Source organism: Ranitomeya variabilis, chromosome 4 (genome assembly GCF_051348905.1).
Source record: "Ranitomeya variabilis isolate aRanVar5 chromosome 4, aRanVar5.hap1, whole genome shotgun sequence".
Lineage (NCBI taxonomy): Eukaryota > Metazoa > Chordata > Amphibia > Anura > Dendrobatidae > Ranitomeya > Ranitomeya variabilis.
In genome coordinates, this window is record NC_135235.1 from 215,249,167 (window position 1) to 215,270,805 (window position 21,639).

Genomic DNA, 21,639 nt, shown 5'->3' on the forward strand with positions numbered 1-21,639 from the left:
AGTACTAATCCAAAGAAATTAATGAGATGATGCGTCGCATTTACCAACAAGTGCTATAAATAAGATACCAAAAATCTCAAAAACTTGAGCCAATCTGGCAAAACTGATGACATATTCAGAATCAGCACCCCAAAAATACCCTAAATTCGATGAAATATCTTTGGCACCAAAAATGCTGTTGACCAGTGTTATCATTGCCCGGACTACAGAAACGTGTGCATGCTACTCCGACTCTGACCCCCTCATGTGATAAGCAGCTCACTGTCTACAGTAAATGTAAATACAGAGGCCTAGTGTGGGCGGGGTCCAGTGTGGTGTAGGCGGTGTTAGCTTTCTCAGCTCCGCCGCATTACTAAATCTAAGAACCCTGATTACATCAGACCCGGTAAACTAAGTGATACATTGTTTGATTCAGGACCAGTAATGCATGTATACAGTGACTGCACCAGCAGAATAGTGAGTGCAGCTCTGGAGTATAATACAGGATGTAATTCAGGATCAGTACAGGGTCAGTAATGTAATGTATGTACACAGTGAATGCACCAGCAGAATAGTGAGTGCAGCTCTGGAGTATAGTACAGGATGTAACTCAGGATCAGTAATGTAATGTATGTACACAGTGACTGCACCAGCAGAAAAGTGAGTGCAGCTCTGGAGTATAATACAGGATGTAACTCAGGATCAGTAATGTAATGTATGTACACAGTGACTGCACCAGCAGAATAATGAGTGCAGCTCTGGAGTATAATACAGGATGTAACTCAGGATCAGTAATGTAATGTGTGTACACAGTGACTGCACCAGCAGAATAGTGAGTGCAGCTCTGGAGTATGATACAGGATGTAACTAAGGATCTGTAATGTAATGTATGTACACAGTGACTGCACCAGCAGAAAAGTGAGTGCAGCTCTGGAGTATAATACAGTATGTAACTCAGGATCAGTAATGTAATGTGTGTACAAAGTGACTGCACCAGCAGAATAGTGAGAGCAGCTCTGGAGTATGATACAGGATGTAACTAAGGATCAGTAATGTAATGTATGTACACAGTGACTGCACAAGCAGAAAAGTGAGTGCAGCTCTGGAGTATAATACAGGATGTAACTCAGGATCAGTAATGTAATGTATGTACACAGTGACTGCACCAGCAGAATAATGAGTGCAGCTCTGGGGTATGATACAGGATGTAACTCAGGATCAGTAATGTAATGTATGTACACAGTGACTGCACCAGCAGAATAGTGAGTGCAGCTCTGGAGTATAATACAGGATGTAACTCAGGATCTGTAATGTAATGTATGTACACAGTGACTGCACCAGCAGAATAGTGAGTGCAGCTCTGGAGTATAATACAGGATGTGACTCAGGATCAGTAATGTAATGTATGTACACAGTGACTGCACCAGCAGAATAGTGAGTGCAGCTCTGGAGTATAATGCAGGATGTAACTCAGGATCAGTAATGTAATGTATGTACACAGTGACTGCACCAACAGAATAGTGAGTGCTGCTCTGGGGTATAATACAGGATGTAACTAAGGATCAGTAATGTAATGCATGTACACAGTGACTGCACCAGCAGAATAGTGAGTGCTGCTCTGGGGTATAATACAGGATGTAACTCAGGATCAGTAATGTATGTACACAGTGACTGCACCAGCAGAATAGTGAGTGCAGCTCTGGGGTATAATACAGGATGTAATTAGGATAAGTAATGTACTGTATGTACACAGTGACTGCACCAGCAGACTAGTGAGTGCAGCTCTGGAGTATAATACAGGATGTAACTAAGGATCAGTAATGTAATGTATGTACACAGTCACTGCACCAGCAGAATAGTGAGTGCAGCTCTGGAGTATAATACAGGATGTAACTCAGGATCTGTAATGTAATATATGTACACAGTGACTGCACCAGCAGAATAGTGAGTGCAGCTCTGGAGTATAATACAGGATGTGACTCAGGATCAGTAATGTATGTACACAGTGACTGCACCAGCAGAATAGTGAGTACAGCTCTGGAGTATAATACAGGATGTAACTAAGGATCAGTAATGTAATGTATGTACACAGTGACTGCACCAGCAGAATAGTGAGTGCAGCTCTGGAGTATAATACAGGATGTAACTCAGGATCAGTAATGTAATGTATGTACACAGTGACAGCACCAGCAGAATAGTGAGTGCAGCTCTGGGGTATAATACAGGATGTAACTCAGGATCAGTAATGTAATGTATGTACACAGTGACTGCACCAACAGAATAGTGAGTGCTGCTCTGGGGTATAATACAGGATGTAACTCAGGATCAGTAATGTAATGTATGTACACATTGACGGCACCAACAGAATAGTGAGTGCAGCTCTGGGGTTTAATACAGGATGTAATTAGGATAAGTACTGTATGTACACAGTGACTGCACCAACAGAATAGTGAGTGCAGCTCTGGAGTATAATACAGGATGTGACTCAGGATCAGTAATGTAATGTATGTACACAGTGACTGCACCAGCAGAATAGTGAGTACAGCTCTGGAGTATAATACAGGATGTAACTAAGGATCAGTAATGTAATGTATGTACACAGTGACTGCACCAGCAGAATAGTGAGTGCAGCTCTGGAGTATAATACAGGATGTAACTCAGGATCAGTAATGTAATGTATGTACACAGTGACAGCACCAGCAGAATAGTGAGTGCTGCTCTGGGGTATAATACAGGATGTAACTCAGGATCAGTAATGTATGTACACAGTGACTGCACCAGCAGAATAGTGAGTGCAGCTCTGGGGTATAATACAGGATGTAATTAGGATAAGTAATGTAATGTATGTACACAGTGACAGCACCAGCAGAATAGTGAGTGCTGCTCTGGGGTATAATACAGGATGTAACTCAGGATCAGTAATGTAATGTATGTACACAGTGACTGCACCAGCAGAATAGTGAGTGCAGCTCTGGAGTATAATGCAGGATGTAACTCAGGATCAGTAATGTAATGTATGTACACAGTGACTGCACCAGCAGAAAAGTGAGTGCAGCTCTGGAGTATAATACAGGATGTAACTCAGGATCAGTAATGTAATGTATGTACACAGTGACTGCACCAGCAGAATAATGAGTGCAGCCCTGGGGTATGATACAGGATGTAACTCAGGATCAGTAATGTAATGTATGTACACAGTGACTGCACCAGCAGAATAGTGAGTGCAGCTCTGGAGTATAATACAGGATGTAACTCAGGATCTGTAATGTAATGTATGTACACAGTGACTGCACCAGCAGAATAGTGAGTGCAGCTCTGGAGTATAATACAGGATGTGACTCAGGATCAGTAATGTAATGTATGTACACAGTGACTGCACCAGCAGAATAGTGAGTGCAGCTCTGGAGTATAATGCAGGATGTAACTTAGGATCAGTAATGTAATGTATGTACACAGTGACTGCACCAACAGAATAGTGAGTGCTGCTCTGGGGTATAATACAGGATGTAACTAAGGATCAGTAATGTAATGCATGTACACAGTGACTGCACCAGCAGAATAGTGAGTGCTGCTCTGGGGTATAATACAGGATGTAACTCAGGATCAGTAATGTATGTACACAGTGACTGCACCAGCAGAATAGTGAGTGCAGCTCTGGGGTATAATACAGGATGTAATTAGGATAAGTAATGTACTGTATGTACACAGTGACTGCACCAGCAGAATAGTGAGTGCAGCTCTGGAGTATAATACAGGATGTAACTCAGGATCAGTAATGTAATGTCTGTACACAGTGACTGCACCAACAGAATAGTGAGTGCAGCTCTGGGGTTTAATACAGGATGTAATTAGGATAAGTAATGTATGTACACAGTGACTGCACCAGCAGAATAGTGAGTGCAGCTCTGGAGTATAATACAGGATGTGACTCAGGATCAGTAATGTAATGTATGTACACAGTGACTGCACCAGCAGAATAGTGAGTGCAGCTCTGGAGTATAAGGGTATGTGTCCACGTTCAGGATTGCATCAGGATTTGGTCAGGATTTTTCATCAGTATTTGTAAGCCAAAACCAGGAGTGGAACAATTAGAGGAAAAGTATAATAGAAACATATGCTCCACTTTTTCATTTATCACCCACTCCTGGTTTTGGCTTACAAATACTGATGAAAAATCCTGACCAAATCCTGATGCAATCCTGAACGTGGACACATTCCCTAATACAGGATGTAACTCTGGATCAGTAATGTAATGTATGTACACAGTGACAGCACCAGCAGAATAGTGAGTGCTGCTCTGGGGTTTAATACAGGATGTAATTAGGATAAGTAATGTATGTACACAGTGACTCCAGCAGAGTGCAGCTCACTATTTTATGCACTTTTTCTTCCTATTATATGTAAAATTCTCAGCTGGGAATGTACAGTATGTGCCCCACTTGGAAGCAGAAGGCCACTATCATCTCTGTACGTAAGTTCACACGTCGGCTCCTCTTCTGACTTCCTCCTGTTGCTTTTGGCATCGTGACCTCGTGAGGTCGTAGAGGAAACGTCCTGGAATCTATTTTAAGGAATAACAAGGAGAGTAAATATTGTGGCATGAAATTTACACCCGGCTCCACTCCTGACCTTGTGTAATTAAACCTCTCCTGGAGTCATTCATAAAGTTATTTTTATACAACTTTCACATTGTCCTTCCTCTTCCAGCATAATGCCTGCATCGGCCAGAGCCTCGTCATGGAGGGCGGAGGAGGGGAGAAATTTGCAATAATCCCCTCTGGGGTTGATGTATATCCTTTCTAACGAGAGAATCATTTTTGCATTTCTCTCCTTCCGCTTTTTTTATTTGTATATTATTATATTTTATGCTGTAATTACATCTTTCTTTTATAGCCTGGTAAATCAATTGTATATCCTCCTTCTCGTTCGGGGCTTGTATTTATTTCCTGGCATTTTCCAATGTTTAAAGCCAATTTCCAGTTGTACCGTGGAGTTGAGCCTCGGGGTAGGGTATTTAAATACTTTACTTTTTTATTTCCAATTTCTCAGCTTACCGTCATTTTATAGCTAAATCCTCCGGGGCTGAGTCAGTTCCAGGTGGGAGTTGTCTTCTGCTGGACCTTTTTTTGTTCTGTTACCGCGTCCCCCGCTGACTCCTGGCTTCCACTTCTGGGGAGAAAGGGGGTTACATTGACAGTTTTCATTTTTGTTTTGTGTTTTTTTTTTTTGCAGTTTTTTCTTTTTCTTTTTCAGCTTGAAATGAACTGTTATGTGATGCCCCTGCTAGAAGCCAGAAATCCAGGGGGGTACGCCAGAATGGAGGACTGGCAATATATATGGTTGGTGGGTTACCTAATTTTAGTTGATCCTGAATGGTTAAAAAAATTCCAGATCTCCTATATTTGAAGGCGCTTTCTCCCAACAAGAATTTTACGATCTCTCCACAGGTTATCAATAGAATTTAGATCCAGACTCATTGCCGCCACTTTAGAACTCTTCAGCACTTTGTTTCCATCCATTTCCTGGGCTTCTTGAAGTATATTTGGGGTCTTTGTCCTGCTGGATGACCCATGACCTAACATCCACTAGTAATCTTCAGATTCCATTATCCCTTTCACACAGTTAAAGCACCCAGTGCTAGAAGCATCAAAACAGCCCCACAACATCTTTGAACCTCCACCATATTTGACTGTAGGTGCTGTGTTCTTTGCTTTGTAGGCCTCATTCTGTTTTCAGTAAACAGTAGAATGATGTGCTTTACCAAAAAGCTCTATCTTGGTCTCATCTGTCCACAAGACACTTTCCCAGTAGGATTTTGGCTTACTCTTATACACTTTGGCAAACTGCAGTCTATCTTTTTTATGTCTCTGTGTCAGCAGTGGGGTCCAAGTGGGTTTCCTGCCATAGCGTTTCATTTTATTCAAGTGTTGACAGCGCTGACACTGATGCACCTCAAGCCTGCAGGACAGCTTTAATTTCTTTTGAACTTGATTGGAGCTGCTTATCCACTATCTGGACTATACTGTGTTGCCACCTTTCTTCAATTTTTCTTTGTCGTCCATGTCCAGGGAGATTAGCTACAGTGCCATGGGTTGTAAACTTCTTGATTATGTTGTGCACCGTGGACAAAGAAACATCAAGATCTCTGGAGATGGACTTGTAACCTTGAGATTGTAGAAAGTTTTCAACAATTTTGTTTCTCAAGTCCTCAGACCGTTCTCTTTTTTTTACTCTTTCTGTTCTCCATACTTAGTCTGGCACACACAAACACATAATGCAAAGACTGAGTCAACTTCTCCCCTTTTTATCTGGTTTCAGGTATGATTTTCTTATTGCCCACACCTGTTACTTGCCACAGGTGAGTTTGAACGAGCACCACATGCTTGAAATAAAGTTGTTTACCTTCAATTTTCCCAAGAGCACTAACAAATTTGTTCGGCCTATTTTAGGAGTTTTGTGTGAAACTATGTCCAAAAATTATGCCCAAACCGCTCACATTTATTTATTTATTACGCTAAATCAGAGGATTCAACACCCACAAGAATTATCTCTTCCTTTTTTTATATTTTCAGCACCTTTCGAATCCACTTTGCCTTTTAAAGTTAAAAAAAAACTTTGTGCTAGTCGTCAAAGGAGTTGTCCAATTGCAGCAGACGACTTTTAAGCTGTGTTTAGAATTGGATTAGATTTTTTTATTATTTTCTTCATCCCTTTTTAATGTGCAGTGGTGAAATTTTTACATTTATATCATTCCAATGCAATATAAAATCCCATCGGCCATAAATTCTCTCTCTCAATGATTGCCAGCACTTTCCTATACTGTGAAAAAGGTGCAAAAAATATATAATAAATGTAAGAAATAGTTTAGAAATATAGAAAGTATATTATTTGCATAGAAAATGGAATAGAATAACCTGTTTGTTTGGTTTCTTTTCTGTGTATTTGGGAATGATGACTGTGAGCATTTCTATTCCCGGAGGATGACTTGTGGCACGCGTGTCGCTGCCTCTTCTGTTAATAAACTATTGATCTATGGCCTCCCCACCCCCCTCCAATCCGCTCATTAACATGAATAATACACTAGTCACAATTTGCTTACAAATTCCTCGTTCCTTTTTTTCCCCTTATGAATAATTTGAGGGCGCGTTATCTCTTTTTAAAACCAAATTCCCAAATTTTTTTTAAAAGGTGCATGTTCCCCTGCTCCGGACCCCCGATATGAGCCATAGTAGAGCACTGTTATTTAAATTGGGAACTTTATATAACTACTAGCTGAAGAGCCCGCAGTTGCCCGGGTATAGTAACTAACTGTGGTTAGTTATAACAAATTATAATGATTATATTGCCCATAAAAACATTTCACATCATATAATCAACATTACAGATTTGCAACACAAATTAACTAAACGATTACCCAAGTATTGATAGTGTTTTATTTTCAACTCATTCAAGAGCTTTTTGGATAAACAACATTTTTAGGTTTTCCTTCCGGTGCAAAGATGAACAGATTTTTGGCAGTTCCAACTCTTGAACAGGCCACGTAAAGTTGACCATGAGAAAAGCATGGAGATTGCAAATTGATCCCTACTACTTTCAAGGACTTTCCCTGAGCCTTGTTAATGGACATTGCAAATGCCAGTGGAAGTGGAAACTGGAGGTGTTTAAAATCAAAAGGCAAATCAGATTGAATGAGTGGAATTCTGGGAATTAAAAGGTCCTCTCCTTTGGCACATCCTGTTGCTGAACTGTGTATCTAATCCTATCCTCTGTGATACCGTCTGCTGAGCTGTGTATCTAAGGCCGGGTTCACATTTGCGTCTGTGTGTGCAGCGTACGATCCTCATCGATCCACATGCTTCACACGTACATATCTTTAACATGGTGTACGCAGGGACATGTTTTTGCATGCATTCGCTTACGGATGCGTACGCATGCGATGTTTTGAGGTGTGCGGCGGGGTCCGGCAAACGCGACATGTTGCATTTTTTGAGGCGTGAAATATTGCACGATCGCCCGCATGCAGATGATTGCGTCAAAAAAACGCATTAGTGTCTGTGGGAACGCATTCGTACGCAGTGACATACGTACGAATGCGCTCAATACGCATGCGTACTTTAGACTGCGCATGTCCAGAAAAGATGTCACCGCCTCCACCATGCGCATAAAAAACGCAAACGCATGGCAAAACGCATTTAAACGCATGCACACGCAGTGTTTTTGTTTGCGTCGTGCACAAGATGATACGCTGCACACAGAAACGCTAATGTGAACTTAGCCTAATTATGTCCTGTGTGATACTGGCTGCTGAGCTGTGTACCTAATCCTATCCTGTGTGATACTGGCTGCTGAGCCGTGTATCTAATCCTATCCTGTGTGATACTGACTGCTGAGCCATGTATCTAATCCTATCCTGTGTGATACTGTCTGCTGAGCTGTGTATCTAATCTTATCCTGTGTGATACTGACTGCTGAGCCGTGTATCTAATCCTATCCTGTGTGATACTGACTGCTGAGCCGTGTATCTAATCCTATCCTGTGTGATACTGTGTGCTGAGCTGTATATCTAATCCTATCCTGTGTGATACTGTCTGCTGAACTGTGTACCTAATCATATCCTGTGTGATACTGTCTGTTGAGCTGTGTATCTAATCCTATCCTGTGTTTTACTGTCTGCTGAGTCGTGTATCTAATGCTATCCTGTGTGATACTGTCTGCTGAGCTGTGTATCTAATCCTATCATGTGTGATACTGTCTGCTGAGCCGTGTATCTAATCATATCCTGTGTGATACTGTCTGCAGAGCTGTGTACCTAATCCTATCCTGTGTGATACTGTCTGCTGAGCCGTGTATCCAATCCTATCCTGTGATACTGTCTGCTGAGCCGTGTATCTAATCCTCTCCTGTGTGTTATTGTCTGCTGAGCCGTGTATCTAATCCTATCCTTTGTGATACAGTCTGCTGAGTCGTGTATCTAATCCTATCCTTTGTGATACAGTCTGCTGAGTTGTGTATCTAATCCTATCCTGTGTGATACAGTCTGCTGAGCCATGTATCTAATCCTATCCTATGTAATACTGTCTGCTAAGCCGTGTATCTAATCCTATCCTGTGTGATACAGTCTGCTGAGCCGTGTATCTAATCCTATCCTGTGTGACATTGTCTGCTGAGCAGTGTATCTAATCCTATCCTGTGTGATACTGTCTGCTGAGCCGTGTATCTAATACTATCTTGTGTGATACTGACTGCTGAGCCGTGTATCTAATCCTATCCTGTGTGATACTATTTGCTGAACTGTGTATCTAATCCTCTCCTGTGTGATACTGGGCTGTGTATCTAATCCTATCCTGTTTGATACAGTCTGCTGAGCTGTGTATCTAATCTAATCCAATCCTGTGTGATACTGGGCTGTGTATCTAATCCTATCCTGTGTGATACTGTCTGCTGAGTCGTGTATCTAATCATATCCTGTGTGATACTGTCTGCTGAGCCGTGTATCTAATCCTATCCTTTGTGATACTGTCTGCTGAGCCGTGTATCTAATCCTATCCTGTGTGATACTGACTGCTGAGCCGTGTATCTAATCCTATCCTGTGTGATACTGTCTGCTGAACTGTGTACCTAATCATATCCTGTTTGACATGGTCTGCTGAGCCATGTATCTAATCCTCTCCTGTGTGTTATTGTCTGCTGAGCAGTGTATCTAATCCTATCCTGTGTGATACTGTCTGCTGAGTCGTGTATCTAATCATATCCTGTGTGATACTGTCTGCTGAGCTGTGTATCTAATCCTATCCTGTGTGATACTGTCTGCTGAGCTGTGTATCTAATCCTATCCTGTGTGATACTGTCTGCTGAGCCATGTATCTAATCCTATCCTATGTGATACTGTCTGCTGAGCTGTGTATCTAATCCTCTCGTGTGATACTGTCTGCTGAGCTGTGTATCTAATCCTCTCCTGTGTGATACTGTCTGCTGAGCTGTGTATCTAATCCTATCCTGTGTGATACTGTCTGCTGAGCCGTGTATCTAATCCTATCCTGTGTGATACTGCTGAGCCCTGTATCTAATCCTCTCCTGTGTGTTATTGTCTGCTGGGCAGTGTATCTAATCATATCCTGTGTGATACTGTCTGCTGAGCCGTGTATCTAATCCTATACTGTGTGATACTGTCTGCTGAGCTGCGTATCTAATCCTATCCTGTGTGATACTGTCTGCTGAGCCATGTATCTAATCCTATCCTGTGTGATACTGTCTGCTGAGTCGTGTATCTAATCATATCCTGTGTGATACTGTCTGCTGTGCCGTGTATCTAATCCTATCTTGTGTGATACTGTCTGATGAGCCGTGTATCTAATCCTGTGTCAAACAGAAATCAGTCCCAGGAGCGCTGAAGGAAACTCAGACAACATATGTAGTTTACCACAACGCGTTTCGACGGTAAACACCGTCTTCTTCAGGTGGGAGTTTATTAATGGGAGCAGGAAGGCAGTATTTAAACAATCGACGGCCAATCACAACGCTGTTCACAGATTTACAAATTTAAAGGAACATTCACATAGAAAAAAAAAAAAAAAGAGCAACCACTGATAAATGTAATCACACAGATTCAAATATAATATTAAAATCATAAAACAAGAGATTTTTTATTTATATATAATTAAAACCATATCACAGATAAAATAATATAAAAGTCATTATGAATCTACACCTATATAGACAAAACATTACGTGCTCAATAATTACGACTCTTATCTAGCTACTTTCTCAAACATTAAGTTAAGCCCCTCAGGGGTTAATGTACCGAGCTTAAAAATACAAAAACTGTCACGATTCACAAGACTATTAAAACGATCCGCCACAGAGTCAGGTATATGAGCAATAATAATTAATTTTAGCGTTTTAAGATCCTTATGGTGCGCTGTTAAAAATGTTTTGAAAGGCTGTGCAGGAGAAAGCCATTGCGAATGTTTTGGCGATGCTTATTAAGTCTGGCGTGCATGGTTTGTATGGTTCGGCCTACATATTGCAGGCCGCACCCACATTCCAACAGGTAAACCACATACGTGGATTGGCAATTTAAATGAAAATTAATCTTGTACGAAGTGCCTGTAACATTGGATTTAAAATGAGTTACCCCATTAACGATGGAGGTACAGCAAAGACATCTTGGGGCTTTACATGGAAAACAGCCAGGGTTCAAAGGTCCTAAGGAGGTGGAAGGACCTGGTCTCAGAGTGGTGTTGCTCGGTGCAATGAGGTTGCGTGGGGTACGATTCCTCCGAAATATAGTTCTGGGGTTTGATGGGATATGTCTGGATAGAATTGGGTCTCCTTTAAGGATGGGCCAATATTTTGACAGGAGCCTTTTAATCATACCATGAGACTGGTTGAAGGTGGTCACCAAGCTCCATCTGCCAAATGCAATATGTGGGGGCAAAGTTGCTTTCTCCTTAATCCTATTGATACAGTCCATTTGAGATAGAGTTTTGGCCTTCAAAAATGCATCATTAACAAGTCGTGTATCTAATCCTATCCTGTGTGATACTGTCTGCTGAGCCGTGTATCTAATCCTATACTGTGTGATACTGTCTGCTGAGCCGTGTATCTAATCCTATCCTGTGTGATATTGACTGCTGAGCCGTGTATCTAATCCTGCCCTGTGTGATACTGTCTGCTGAGCTGTGTATCTAATCCTCTCCTGTGTGATACTGTCTGCTGAGCCGTGTATCTAATCCTATCCTGTGTGATACTGTCTGCTGAGCCGTGTATCTAATCCTCTCCTGTGTGATACTGTCTGCTGAGCTGTGTATCTAATCCTATCCTGTGTGATACTGTCTGCTGAGCCATGTATCTAATCCTATCCTGTGTGATACTGTCTGCTGAGCCGTGTATCTAATCCTATCCTGTGTGATACTGTCTGCTGAGCCATGTATCTAATCCTATCCTGTGTGATACTGTCTGCTGAGCCGTGTATCTAATCCTGCCCTGTGTGATACTGACTGCTGAGCTGTGTATCTAATCCTGCCCTGTGTGATTCTGACTGCTGAGCTGTGTATCTAATCCTGCCCTGTGTGATTCTGACTGCTGAGCTGTATCTAATCCTATCCTGTGTGATACTGGGCTCCTCCTGCAGTCTGTGGCAGAGGGTGGTCTGTGTCGGCGCGGTAATAAATTGTTATTTCCAGCTTTACAGAAGGACGATAACACCACAGAAATGAGAAGAATAATAGGCCTCAGTTACCACAACTGTCTACAAGGAAAACTGTTGCTCATAGCAACCAATCATAGCTCAACTTCTTATAAACAGCTCTGGTGAAATGAAAGATGCTTAGTGATTGGTTGCTATGTGGAGTGGGAGTTGCCGATACACATACACACACACACACATACATACACTCATTTTTATATATGTAGACATTTCCCCTCAGTAGTGACACAAGGCAATTGGAGCTGTTTCAGTCAAAGAAAAATGGTTTTCCAAAAGTAAAAACTTCTTTAAAGAGGATCTGTCAACAGGTAAAGTGTCCACTTTCATTTTTATTTTATTCAAGCAGCTCCCCCAAGTATTTTATTTATTTATTTATTTTTAAATCCGCCTTATGGTTCAAGAGATATGGGCCTTTATATTTAGTATTATTCAGGGGGTGTGGCTCACAGGATCCTCTGGGGCGTGGCTCACAGAATCCTCTGGGGCGTGTCTTTAGGCCGCATAATTACACTGTGAGCCACGCCTTTTCTAAAGACCATAAAAATGTTACCTAATGAAAAGGCTCAAATCTCTGGAACCGTATGGCGGATTTAAAAAAAAAAAAAGTGGAATACTCAGGGGAGCTGTGGGAATAAAATAGGTGTAAAAACTGGTCACATTTGACATAGTGACAGATCCTCTTTAAAGGCCTCTGGGTTATTTTTAGATGGCTCCCAGATTATGTTTTAAACGAATAGATTGGAAATTTTAACAGTTGTCAGTCAACATTCCTGAAAATTTTTAATTAAGTCCCGGTTTGGACCTAAATCTGCTTTGAGATGATTCGGCAACATGAAGGCATGGCATGTGCTACAGGAATTTATTACTTTATCTTCCATATTATAGCCGCGAATCCCAGGCCAACAGTGAGTTTGGGTCCTGAAACCATCAGCAGCCTATATGGCAATGATGCTGTTAGCTCAAGTCTTGAGAACCAAAGTCAGGACTAAAATTATGCCCAAAAATCTATACTATATGGTCATGTGACTAAACTCCTAGACAATGCTTTTATGTATTTACAATTAAATCTGTGGTGGAAATGCAAGGTGGACCCTGAAATTTCTGATGGGGATTTGACGTTTGAACTATCAGCGGGTTTACATACAGATTGGCCACATTGAATTGGTGCAATCCGCTTCTAATATGCAAGCAAGTTTCAGATAACTTGCTTTGTAGTCTGTGTGAGCGAAATCCTGTGTGACTTTTTTTGCTATGTTCTCATTGGGACGTGCTCACCCCACTGACACCCCAATGTCAATCATTAACTGCAATGTCACAGTGCAATGTTGTTGGGCTCAAACTATGGTGAGTGGATGATCAGTCAATTGCGACACACCTGCCTGTGGGGATTTACCATAAAGTCGGGGAACGTCATGTTAATTAATATTCTAAATAGAGGTTTACTCTACTACTTACACAAATAACTTTCAGAGAGACTCTGCCTAATAATCTAAATTGTTGGCTGCTTAATAATCTAAATGGGCGCCATGCAATACCCCTGCTCACCTACAGTGGCCACTGTAGAGGAAATAATCAGACTACACAAAGCTTGTTTGTAGTCTGTAACCATGGGGACACATAGCTATGCAAAGGAGCTGTATACATAAAACGGCAGAAGCTTTCTAATCGAGTCTGTTGGCAACTTTGCTTCACTTTTTATAATTGTGGACGAACAGAAGCAATAAAAATAATTGCAAAAGCGGAAACTGCCCCGAGTGGTAAGGATGGTGGACACCTTTGCTTTGCATAGCCTTACTAATCAAATATGGCTGACTCTGAGCATAATTCATTGAGTGACTCGAACTATCAGTTTCTGCTAGGGAAAAAAATGTCAGATTGCTCAGCCATGAGAATTACATGACTTAGAAGTAAGATGGGCAATTACCAAATATTCAGATCTACGGCACATTTCTGCAACTAATCTTGGGTGATTGCAGTCTTTTCGCTGACAATGGCATACTGGTGATCTGTCGTCAGGGGTAAAGTTGTTTTACATTATTTTTTCTATAATAAAATATATTAAAGCAAGCAGAGATGTGCAGAGCAAGGCAGGCGGCAGCCACACGCCACACACCCGCCTGTTCTATTCTGAGAAATTGTAAAGTCCAATCTTTTCTCCCTGTAGATACGACTTATGTAATAAAGTGCTCAGCATCACTTATCATACAAAATACCGCGCTGTTCTCTACAAATCCACAACGCTTGAACTGCCCTGACAAAGAAATCTTCTGTGAATCGCCTAATACTTTAGTGCTACTTATTTTCCTCCATATATTCTACATTGGATAAATCTATTACTTTTGTAGGATGACACTCAGTTCTCTGTAGACCCTCCGTGACTTATAAAGCTGCATTTACCAACTTATCCTGAGTTACATCCTGTGTTATACCCTAGAGCCGCACTCACTATTCTGCTGGTGCAGTCACTGTGTACATACATTACATTACTGATCCTGAGTTACATCCTGTATTATACTCCAGAGCTGCACTCACTATTCTGCTGGTGCAGTCACTGTGTACATACATTACATTACTGATCCTGAGTTACATCCTGTATTATACCCCAGAGCTGCACTCACTATTCTGCTGGTGCAGTCACTGTGTACATACATTACATTACTGATCCTGAGTTACATCCTGTATTATACTCCAGAGCTGCACTCACTATTCTGCTGGTGCAGTCACTGTGTACATACATTACATTACTGTTCCTGAGTTACCTCCTGTATTATACCGCAGAGCTGCACTCACTATTCTACTGGTGCAGTCACTGTGTACATACATTACATTACAGAGCCTGAGTTACATCCTGTATTATACCCCAGAGCCGCACTCACTATTCTGCTGGTGCAGTCACTGCGTGCATACATTACATTACTGATCCTGAGTTACATCCTGTATTATACCCCAGAGCTGCACTCACTATTCTGCTGGTGCAGTCACTGTGTACATACATTACATTACTGATCCTGAGTTACATCCTGTATTATACTCCAGAGCTGCACTCACTATTCTGCTGGTGCAGTCACTGTGTACATACATTACATTACTGTTCCTGAGTTACCTCCTGTATTATACCGCAGAGCTGCACTCACTATTCTACTGGTGCAGTCACTGTGTACATACATTACATTACAGAGCCTGAGTTACATCCTGTATTATACCCCAGAGCCGCACTCACTATTCTGCTGGTGCAGTCACTGCGTGCATACATTACATTACTGATCCTGAGTTACATCCTGTATTATACCCCAGAGCTGCACTCACTATTCTGCTGGTGCAGTCACTGCGTGCATACATTACATTACTGATCCTGAGTTACATCCTGTATTATACCCCAGAGCTGCACTCACTATTCTGCTGGTGCAGTCACTGTGTACATACATTACATTACTGATCCTGAGTTACATCCTGTATTATACCCCAGAGCTGCACTCACTATTCTGCTGGTGCACTCACTGTGTACGTACATTACTGATCCTGAGTTACATCCTGTATTATACTCCAGAGCTGCACTCACTATTGTGCTGGTGCAGTCACTGTGTACATACATTACTGATCCTGAGATACATCCTGTATTATACCCGAGAGCTGCACTCACTATTCTACTGGTGCAGTCACTGTGTACATACATTACATTACAGAGCCTGAGTTACATCCTGTATTATACCCCAGAGCCGCACTCACTATTCTGCTGGTGCAGTCACTGCGTGCATACATTACATTACTGATCCTGAGTTACATCCTGTATTATACCCCAGAGCTGCACTCACTATTCTGCTGGTGCAGTCACTGCGTGCATACATTACATTACTGATCCTGAGTTACATCCTGTATTATACCCCAGAGCTGCACTCACTATTCTGCTGGTGCAGTCACTGTGTACATACATTACATTACTGATCCTGAGTTACATCCTGTATTATACCCCAGAGCTGCACTCACTATTCTGCTGGTGCACTCACTGTGTACGTACATTACTGATCCTGAGTTACATCCTGTATTATACTCCAGAGCTGCACTCACTATTGTGCTGGTGCAGTCACTGTGTACATACATTACATTACTGATCCTGAGTAACATCCTGTATTATACCCCAGAGCTGCACTCACTATTGTGCTGGTGCAGTCACTGTGTACATACATTACATTACTGATCCTGAGTTACCTCCTGTATTATACCCCAGAGCTGCACTCACTATTCTGCTGGTGCACTCACTGTATGCATACATTACTGACCCTGAGTTACATCCTGTATTATAGTCCAGAGCTGCACTCACTAGTCTGCTGGTGCAGTCACTGTGTACATACATTACATTACTGATCCTAAGCTACATCCTGTATTATACCCCAGAGCTGCACTCACTATTCTGCTGGTGCAGTCACTGTGTACATACATTACATTACTGATCCTGAATTACATCCTGTATTATACTCCAGAGCTGCACTCACTATTCTGCTGGTGCAGTCACTGTGTATATACAGTACATTACTGATCCTGAGTTACATCCTGTATTATTCCCCAGAGCTGCGCTCACTATTTTGCTGGTGCAGTCACTGTGTACATACATTACATTACTGATCCTGAGTTACATCCTGTATTATACCCCAGAGCTGCACTCACTATTCTGCTGGTGCAGTCACTGTGTACATACATTATTGATCCTGAGTTACATCCAGTATTATACTCCGGAGCTACACTCACTAGTCTGCTGGTGCAGTCACTGTGTACATACATTACTGATCCTGAGTTACATCCTGTATTATACTCGAGAGCTGCACTCACTACTCTGCTGTTGCAGTCGCTGTGTACATACATTGCATTACTTGTACACAGTGACTGCACCAGCAGAATAGTGAGTGCAGCTCTGAGGTATATTACTTTTCTATATTGGCTGTAGTTTTTCTTTCCTTTGATGTATTTTTTATACTTCATCTGCCCAGTGAGTGTAGTAATGGTAGGGGTAATATAATACTTGCAATACTCTTGTAATACAGACCTCTTGTATATTTTGTGGGTAACAATTTGCTTGGGAACAAACTAAACTCCTGTAGTAATAAATCTTCCTATAAACCCCTATGATGCTCGGTTGCCGGTGCAGCGCACACTGGAGCATGACATGATATCGGTGAGCAGACATTTTGCTCATCCAGAGACCTCAACCGAGGTCAGGAGAAGATCGAGTGGATACAGATGTCAGTGCCGGGATTTAATCAAACCAGGAACAAATCTTATCTTTCATCAATATATCTGACATGAAGCATCAAAAATCCGTCTCCATCCAGAATCCCATCTGGTCGGCGGCAGCGCGCGTTCATGTTGTCTCCGGTGTGCGGCTCCGGAAACGCTTCCCTTCATAGGAGATTGTATCAGAGTCATGAGACCGCACGTTCCGTGTATAGTTTTCTTTCTATACATCCAGAGCGCCAGACAAAAGTGCAAAGAACGGCGTTATCAGTCGTGTAAATGTGCGCAAAGCCAGACGTCGGCATAAAAATATGGTGTGTAGGTTCACATTGTTATACATTTGGAAGAAATATGCAACAATGTAGCAACCGCAACAAGGGATACAATAGTACAAGTCATATATACATGGAGCGAGGATATTCACACTCAAATTTGCACATGTACGGATGAAAACAAATATATACCAAGACCCTCGTTAAGTGGCAGTATAACCCAAAATATGCCACCAATTTGGCACCATGACGGCTCATCAAGTGGCATTGTAACACTTTTATCTGTAGAGTATATGTCAGCTTTATTAGGTTCCCACCACCTTGGTACCACGAAGTCTCACGTCGAAGTGTAACTCCTTAAAATGCCACCAACTTGCTCCACTGATGGCACATCAAGTGTCAATGTAGCCCTGAAAATTTCACCAAACTTTGCACCATGATGGGTCATCAAGTGGCGTTGTAACCCTTAAAATGTCACAAAACTTTGCACCATGATGGCTAATCAAGAGACAATGTGAGCCTTAAAATGCCACCATCTTGGTACCCTGACACCTCACCAAGTGGCAACATAAGCCAATAAGATGCTACAAACTTTGCACCATGACAGCTCATCAAGTGGCTGTGTAACCCTTAAAATGCCACCAGCCTGGCATCATGACTGTTCATCAAGTGAATAAGTGAGCCTTAAAATGCCCCCACAAACATGGCACCATGATGGCTCATTAAGTGTAACCCATAAAATTCCAATAACCTGTGATCGTAAAGGGTCATCAAGTAGCAGTGACAGCACCTGATGCCATGACGGCTCATCAAGTGCAGCCTAACCCTTAAATTCCACCAACTTGGCACCATGATAGTTGATCAAGGGGTGTTGACACCCTTAGGATGCCACCAACCTGTCACCATGATGGGTCATCAAGTGGCGTTGATACCCTTAGTATGCCACCAACCTGGCACCATGATGGTTCCTAATGTAGCATTGACACCCTTAGGATGCCACCAACCTGTCACCATGATGGGTCATCAAGTGGTGTTGAAACCCTTAGGTTGCCACCAACCTGGCATCATGATGGTTCATCAAGTGGCATTGACACCCTTAGGACACCACCAACCTGGAACCATGATGGTTCATTAAGTGGCATTGACACCCTTAAGATGCCACCAACCTGGCACCATGATGGTTCATCAAGTGGCATGGATGCCACCAACCTGGCACCATGATGGTTCATCAAGTGGTGTTGACACCCTAAGATTGCCACAAACCTGGCGCCATGATGGTTCATCAAGTGGTGCTGACACCCTTAGATTGCCACTAACCTGGCACCATGATGATTCCTAAAGTAGCGTTGACACGCTTAGGTTGCCACCAACCTGGCACCATGATGGTTTATCAAGTGGCGTTGGCACCCTTAGGCTGCCACCAACCTGGAACCATGACTGCTCATCAAGTGGCAGAGAAACCCCTAAGAAGCTTCTGTGTTCTCTCCACAAGCCAGGCCCAACTAAAGCTTGTTGGGGAGCATCTTGGTAAACTGCACCCCCATTTAGAACCTCTACCATCCTCATTCATGGTCAAAGCCGGCAATGGTGTTGAATAAATAATGGGGGGATTATCCTAATGAATATAATATTTGCAGTTGTACCCCCTCCTTCTTCTACCCTTTGTCTACAGACCCAAAACTGTGATGCTAAACTGCACCGCCATTTTTAAAGGGCCCCTTAATCAATTTTCATATCACCTTTTTTTTTGCCCACCCAATTGTGAATGTTCACCCCTCCTTTCCCTATTTTCCGATCCTCTCCCCCCCCAAAGAAGGAATAGTAGGATGTACTCACAGAGAGATGAGGATGCAGCCAGAGCAGTGCAGGATGGGGAGCCCTCTCCTCTCTGGTCCTTGGTTCCTCAGTAGATCACACCGGTGGGATGCAGGGAAGCTGGAGGGGGAATCACGATGTGGATGGAGGAAGGGGTGGATCACACTCCTTTCCAAGAGCCCCCCAAGACAAACCACAAGGAATCCATTCCCTGGTCTACACAATTCAGTTCTCCCTCCTCAATTCCTTCTTCGTCTCCCGGAGACAGCGCGCACAGGGGTGGGGGGTGATATTCAGCCTGATCTACAAAAAGGGGCAATCGGGTCCTTTTTTGAGGGGTGAGGAGTAGGCAGTTGACACTCTTTTATCCCCCCAGCAATCCGATGCAAGACACGGGTAATGTCATTAAGGCACAGAGTCCCACAGGAGAGGGGGCTTCCGCTGACGTGACGGTACCAGAAAGAGGGACTAAACAAACCTCGGAGCCCCCCCTAGACTTAGCCGGCGATCACGACAATCCCCCTGCGATGGCACAGATCTGGCGGAACAGGGCTAGAAGTCTAAAAGGGGGGCACTTATAACAGGCCATGCTGATACCCACCCTGCTACCAGGTCCCGAAAGCGGGGAAATTGATGTCCATAGAGCTGGGAGTCCATAGGGGGCCGCAAAATACAGATGTGTAGACTTCCTAGGGATGCAGAGGAGGAGGAGAGGTAGATCAAGGTTCTCACCGCAGGAAGACTGGATGTAGCATAGAAACGTGAAAATCCTGAGAAATGGGGGTGTGGGGGCCAAAGTCAGTGGGTTGGAGGTCTTTGGCTCACAGAGAAGATCTTGTCCATCCGGCGGGCAGAAGACGGGCAACGCCGGGAGGTTGAGATGCAGACTGTAGGCCTCCTCCAAAATCCCTAGTACAGCTGTGTGTGCAGAACAGAGCGGAATTTGCATGTAAAGTGGCTGTCGGTGCGGAGAAATGGACAGCAGGGCTGAAGAGCGGCGGCGTGCAGGCGGAGGAAGCTACGAAGGCAGAGCGGCGGTGCCATCGTGCAGAGGATGCAGCAGAGCGGAGGTTGTGTATTTAGACATGGTGCGCAGTAGGGTGCAGCGAGCGAAGGGACAAGTCCAGATTTGCCGTCTCTGTACCCATTTCCTAGTCGCTTCCTTTCCTATCTCCCTCCCTTTGCAGGAGTCTCGCACTTCTCCCTACATCAGTTCACCACGCCTCCATCCATCCATCCATCCATCCATCCTTCCTTCCTCGCTCTTTTTCATCCCTTTTCTTTTTTCCGCTTGCTAGAGTCACTTAGTTCCCTTGCTTTATCCCTGCGCCCTCTCGCACGGGTGCTGAGGTTGTGTCCACACCAGAAGACGCCGTCCTCATCCCTCCCACCCCCTCCTCCATCCTCATTCATTCAAGGGTTGCTGGAGGGGAAGCGATGCAGCAGAGTCATGAAGGATACTCATCACATCGCATTGTGTCACATTCACGTCTGCACACAATGTCATCAAATTATTCTAACACCCACCCGCCCCTCCTGCAGACCCCCGCGTCCATTATACGTGCGGATCTCCTTTTACTATAGACCCTCTATTTCACGCACATAGACCCCCATTGTTCTGCTGCTGCAATCGGTCAGATAATTCCATGCACTGATTTATTCATAGAGGCTTCCATTGCGTACGGAGAACGAATGTCAGTAAATTTACTGACTGGCATTAAAAATAGGAAAAAAAAATATGTATGCGGCTTCGGAGGAAAAAAATAGATTGGTCTGATCAGCCGGGGGGCTGCATGTACCCTGCCTCATCTGCAGCCTCTGTAGGTGTGCACATGGGATCCGTTCAATTTCTGCAGCCTTATTTAACGGGGAGAATTTTTATGTTTTTTCCATCCAAAATTATTGGAAATAAGGATCAGCGATACTTTAATTAACGTGGTGAGAATCCGCGCAGGTTCGCATCGCACGGAAATGGCGTTTGCCTTTTTAGATTTGGAATCCGAAGCAAAAATTTGGTTCAAAACCGACACGTGATCTTGGCCGTAGATAAAAGTCATATTCTCAGGGCTTTTCACAAGTATATGAACCAGGAGGATCAGGATGAAAAATTATGTAAATGTGACATCCGTCCTGCTCTCT

At 43.1% G+C, this 21,639-nt stretch overlaps 1 protein-coding gene across 4 annotated transcripts in view; it reads right to left on the reverse strand.

Moving 5' to 3' along the window:
* The window catches only part of GRIK5 (glutamate ionotropic receptor kainate type subunit 5), a 291,864-nt gene extending 270,993 nt beyond the window's left edge, over window positions 1–20,871 (reverse strand). For 3 of the 4 annotated variants that reach the window (XR_013214619.1, XR_013214618.1, XM_077259909.1), the window contains exon 1: window positions 19,522–20,692. The gene's annotated coding sequence lies outside the window, so the exon portion shown is untranslated. Of the gene's footprint in view, window positions 1–19,521 lie in introns of all 4 variants that reach the window. The other variant, XM_077259912.1, reaches the window with a different exon arrangement.
* Between the last annotated feature and the right edge of the window lie 768 nt (window positions 20,872–21,639).